We start from the raw sequence: 6,000 nt of genomic DNA, 5'->3' as shown, positions 1-6,000 counted from the left end.
TGCACAGTTAACGGACTGCTATTAAAAATAATCAAAATATTGTTAACACTTTGAATTTTTCCAAGATAGTCTGAGGGCAGACAATAGGATTTGTACTGGGATATGTAGGCGTCCATATTAAATACATTGATTATTTGACGGGTGTTCATGGCGCTAAGTCTAGTAGAACACTGCCTTCGGGAGTGATTTCCCAATAGGTTTCATATTGATTTAGTGAGATTAGTGCAATACTCTCAGCCAATGGGTCGGCAAATGTACACTCTAAACGCACACTCCCCGTACGTTCTATACTCATATCCTGCGTGCCAAACAAATCCATTACAATGATACCATGTGTTTTAGCAAACATATCTTCGGTTATACCATTTTCAAATAGTTGAGAGTCATGATCTAGGGTTTGCATGGTCAACTCGTACAATGTTCTATAGCATTTATCAAAAGATAGATTGTAGAGTGGGATGCCGTTTACTTTGCATACAAGAGATGAAAGTCCAAACATCTCAAATTTATGTGGGCATTCAGTCCACAATCCTATTGCACTTGCGCTTTTTACAAATGCCAAGGCGAGTTTCGATGGGATTTCACCATTGACAAAGGATGAATCCGTGAAGGTGCTTGACCCCATTGCAATATGACGTTGATTGATGATTGTATGAGGAACAAGTAGTTTAATATTGTTGCCATTGGCTCTCAGTTTTTCCACGGCCAAAGCAACAGAACTCATGACCTGTTGTTTGCGTACATGAAGTATTGCCGAGGTGAGGGAGAGACTCACATCTGGATTGACAGCAAGTTCTTTTCTCAATATGAAATTGGAGGGTGCAAGCGTTAGTTTTATATCCACTTTAACATTGGGTGGCAGCCATTGGGGTATATTAAATATTTCATGATATATTTTTCCAACTAGATGTAATTCACTAGTTGTAGCATTTTTAAGTGCATCTGTACTATCAGTATTAGAAATATATTCATATCCATTGGAGATGCCTCTCAATTCCTCGTATGACTTGGGTGTCATCAGCATGAATTGCATATAGCTTGGATAATTTGAGAGATTGTTGCTTGTGCTCACCAGCGTGCCATTGATGTAGACACTAATTTGACGAAATAAATTATGTAATATACAATTTTCATAGGATATTCCATCGGCCCGAATTGGCACTGTATTATCGGATTTTCGGACTTTCATTTGCAAATCTATAAATGTTAAAGACATGTCCATAAGGTAGTCTTCATTGGAAAAAATTTGAAAGTGGATATTATCAGAGAGGCGTTGTTGAGGATAAAATTGTTCATAATATCCATGCTTGACACTCACATCAACATTTTCAGCATTGAATAGATTCAATGAGGCAGTGATTGAGGGTTGAGAATCCTTATGCGGTAGGTAGGACATTTTAGGAGAAGAAATCTAGTTTCGATCTAACAATTTTCTTCCTGGGACTTGTTCTTCTGTTTACAGCACTTTTCTGCCTTTTCCTTCTTTTCTTTGACAAGAAGGATGATGTCTTTCGTCTCCAACCTGAGTGGAGACTGATGAGTGATGCATTGTTTCTTGACCTTTTTAAGCCTTTACCATTTTGTTTTAATCTCTCGCCAAGGGTTCACGCACTGGACCTAAGATTTTCCGTAGTACTTTTTTAAAAATCCTTGCCAGAGCCCCAATCGTATAGAGCAGAGGACGCAAAATCTGTCGCAGCCGGTACAAGATATTTTCTAGCCAGTGGTTGTGAAGAGCGAAGCAGCTTAGCAAACCAACTGCCAAGACTATAGCCAGACATTGACGAGTGACCCGTGCAGTAGTCCAATTCATTGCCCTGTTGTCTTGTGCCAAGAGTATTAACATACCAGTCAATATCAGGACAGGTGAATACCACTTTTTTATCAGACATCTTGCTGTTGAACGATGGGACGAAAATGGCATGTAATCACAGCCATACCTTTTGAAATTGCTATGGGATCACCCAATTCGGTTCTTAGTGTTAACTGACAGAGTTCCAAATAGGAAGTGTTTACGGGAATATACTAAAGATGCTTTATATTGTAGTGGTGAATATGTTCTTGATTGGTTTTTCGTTCAAGAACTCGTAGGAGGGGAACATTTGAATTACCAGCCCGAAATGTTTCAATAAATTAAGCGTAAAAAAATATACAAGATTCTGTTGAGAAAGCAGGCGTGTAGTCAGCGAAAATGAAATTAGTGTTTCCGGCACTTTTGCCATTGATTATATTGAGCTTAAAGTCAGGAACATCCTTTAGGTTATCATTGAGAATAACCTTTTCACTGGCAATATGTGAACTAATGTAGATCTTGCCCTCCTCCTTTGAATAGTTGAAATGAAAACCTCCTTTTTTACGAGCGGAAATTCTTTTATTAATAGAACGACATAAATCGTTCATACAGGTGAGTTCCTCGTAGGGTAATTCAATATATGGAAAATCCATCCAATTGATTTTTTGAATTTGTTCTTGATCACTTGACGATGGTGGTGGCGGCCAATCATAGGGTCTAATTTTATTTCATATTTACGATCCTTTCTCAGGATGTCGTAGGTATTTTTGAGAATACAGTCGACAAGAGCCACTTCATACTTTCCATTATTTTCAAATTTGATGGTCGGGGAGAGTTTCGTCCAAAAATCACTTGTTCTATTCAAGTCATTGTAGAGAGGATCAGAAACATTGGACATGAAAGTCACATAGAAGTCATTTGGGCATTGTTAATATCTTCAGCACTGACCCAAGAATCAAAATCTGAGTTGTATCCTAGCCAGCGAACAAGCAACTGTCTTTTGCCACTACGAGTACGACTCTTTAATATCTTTTCAATTTGATAAATTTCGTTAGTGTTTCTAACTTCTTGCAGTTCATATTCATAAATACCACAGAGAATCACATTAACTTTGGTGTCTTATAGTCGAGAAGTTATTAGTTTGGTGTCCAGGATTTAGGGCACTTTAAAAAGTTCGGTACCTCATAAATAATTTCCCTTTTCAAAAATACTTTTGGCTCTGTTAACTCAAAGAGTATCACAACCATTGAATTTCTTCTTTTTCTTCTCGGCACCATTAGAATATTAATTTAAAAAAGCATCAAGGCTATGTTAATTATAATGAGCACCCCAAGGGTTTGAGTTGGACAGAGATCAATGATTTCGATAGATGTATATCCGCACGATTTTACCTAAATCATGAATAAAAGCCGATGTATTTTTCAGGCTCCAATATCTTGAGCTTGATAGTCAAATCGTTCTTATTAATCGTTAAGACATTTCAGTCTTTATTGGACTTTGATTATGATAAAGTGTTGTACTTTATTCCAAAAGAATTCTTTTCATATGAGGATTAATAAATTTACTGCCATGATCCGATTGAATTTTTCTATATGGATCGTGTTCAAAAATACTTTCAATGCCCCGAGCAACTTCAATACTTCTCTTTGATGGCAGTGGAATGGTATAGGCATAGCGACTAAAGACACTGATTGCCACCAGAATATATTTGTAGGGCGCATTGTGACTCCGTTGAACTGCGTCTAAAGTTAAAATATCCGTTTACAATATATGCAGAGGGAAAAAGGCTTTAGTTTGTCGATCTTGTTTGCTGCGAAGCCTGTGATTCCGATGCAGTGTGTAACTCGGTTCATTTTCTAGATACTCTTTTTTTTTTTTCAATGTGGTGTTGCTGGAGACAACTTTAGAAAGCGTTTGGGGAGAACTTAAACTTCCCGCTTCACCAATATTTTCATAAACACCTTTCAGAACTTCATCCATATTGACCGTAAACACGTAGTGTAATGTCCACTCCCCTTTTGCACACTGGAGGGTGAATCAATTCGTCTTCGCTTTTGACTAGCAGCCACTGGTGTTGTAAAATCAGTGGTGCTAGTATTTTCAAATATTGAATCTTCTTCTTCTTTTTTAAATGATGTTGGTGTTGGAGGAGGACTATATTCTCTTAGTTTCTTTAGAATTTGCTTATTGCCAATAAGACTTTTGGGAAAGTTTGATACACTTAGAAAGGTGTATAGATTAATGTCAAATGATATAAGTCCTTTACGATTCGTCACCATATCACAAATTAAATCAACTAGATTATAACATTTTCCCTGAATTATAATTTATTTCCCTGCGCTATCAACTTTAACTTGATGTTCATCAGCAGTTTCCAACATGAGATAAGATAATACTCTTTTACTCTGTTCTCGATAGGTGAGTGGCAATAGGTTTCCAATTTTTGATACTATCGAATTCAATTCCTTCTCCTTTGATTGTGCAGAATCTTGAGGAGATGTTCCCTGTTTAAAGGGATCATTAGCGGAGGCGGTGACGGTGGGTTTCTCACGATAAGGTTTATGTTTGCCCACACGTCACAATGCATCTTGAAGTAAAATCAGTTTTTGTCATCGACAATATTTTTATCATTAATGAATTTGCTTAGATTGTCTTCAAAATGTTGGACGGCCGAGAGGACAAGTTCAAATGGTGTCAATTTATAGGGTTTAGCTATTCTCTAGAGAAAACTGTTTACAAGTTCTGCAATTATTGGCAGTAAAAGTGTGAAAAAGCTACCGCCCACTTGAAGGAGCCGTGTTGTGTTAATTTTTTTTCCCTTGTTTTTAAAAGCCCAGGCGCGTACAGTGGAACGATTTTGCTTTGTATTTTGTCTAACACCTTATGACAATTGAACAATTCCATCAGTTAAATTTAAACAAAGTTAAGATATTAGATTAATGAAATCACTGTCCACACCATGTTTGAGTATAGCCTTCCTAAGCGGAGGTTTTGAAATGCTTAAAACGGAAAATAAATGCCATTGCTCGTGTAGTTCCTTCAGTGTCATAATGGCAAGTAATAGCCTTTTCTACTGTTCACGGGAAGATACACTGTAATTTCATTGTTGAAAATGTCGGTGACTACACGTAGACCCTCGGGCGTGCTCTGATTAAGATCCAGCAAAATGTAACCGTAGGGCTTGCTAGTCGCCTGAGTGTACGCTGACAACAGAAATTTTGGAGCGCCGGGTTATATCTGCTTATTGAGAGTTATGAGCGAGCTAGAATCACGAACGACTCGATAGATAATATAGACGGTGCAATTCAAAGCAAGGGTTCGCATACATTTGCTCTGATGAAACAGATTGTGTAGAACCAGAGTTATGGAAATGTGTTCATGATGGGAGCGAACGGTGAACAGTTGTAGCATTTCCTGCGAGAACTGTTCAATGGATTGAGCCAAATCATCAATAATCAGCCACGAGTTCGGATCAATACTATTGAAAACATCAAGCCCCCGTATGAGTTGTATTGGTATGGATGTGTCAATACCTTTTATTTTATCATAGGACCCCTGACAAATACTTTAGCAATAATAGATTTTTTTCGGCTTTTCCAAAAACATTTTATCGCAACTTTGAATTATTTTAGCTAAAAGCATTGTTTTCCCTGACATCGACGGATCGCACAGAAAAGATTTGAAGGGTGTTATAAATCGATATATGCTGTTGAAAACAGTCGGACTACAACTAGGTGTGAATCATACGTGTCCAATGAATAAGTAGCAACAATTTTCCCATTGATCTATCTATTCATGAACAACAACAAAAAACAATATTTCATGACAGCACTTATTTGAGTCAATATGAAAAGAAATATTTGTTCAACGTGAACAAAAATAACACTTGTTCAACAAGAACAGTTGACAAAATTTCATGGTCAACATGAAAACTTTATTTGTTCAACATGAAGTGCAATGATAACACTGTATGTACAATAAAAACAATTTTGTCCATTAAGTGAAACAATTTTTGTCTTAAAAAAAAAACACTTTTTTGTACAACAACATCAGCAGCACTTATTGTCTTGAAACACATTTCTGTAAAAAAAAAACACTTTTCTATACAACAACAAAAACAGAAAACACACTTGAAAATCACGGGATAGCACAGTTGAACATTACTGTGAATTTAAAGGTGGGATCCCCCCCCCGGGGGCCGCGGGGCC

Source organism: Artemia sp. Qi Xiang Cuo, chromosome 16 (genome assembly GCF_049724085.1).
Source record: "Artemia sp. Qi Xiang Cuo chromosome 16, ASM4972408v1, whole genome shotgun sequence".
NCBI lineage: Eukaryota > Metazoa > Arthropoda > Branchiopoda > Anostraca > Artemiidae > Artemia > Artemia sp. Qi Xiang Cuo.
This window is presented reverse-complemented; position numbering follows the sequence as displayed.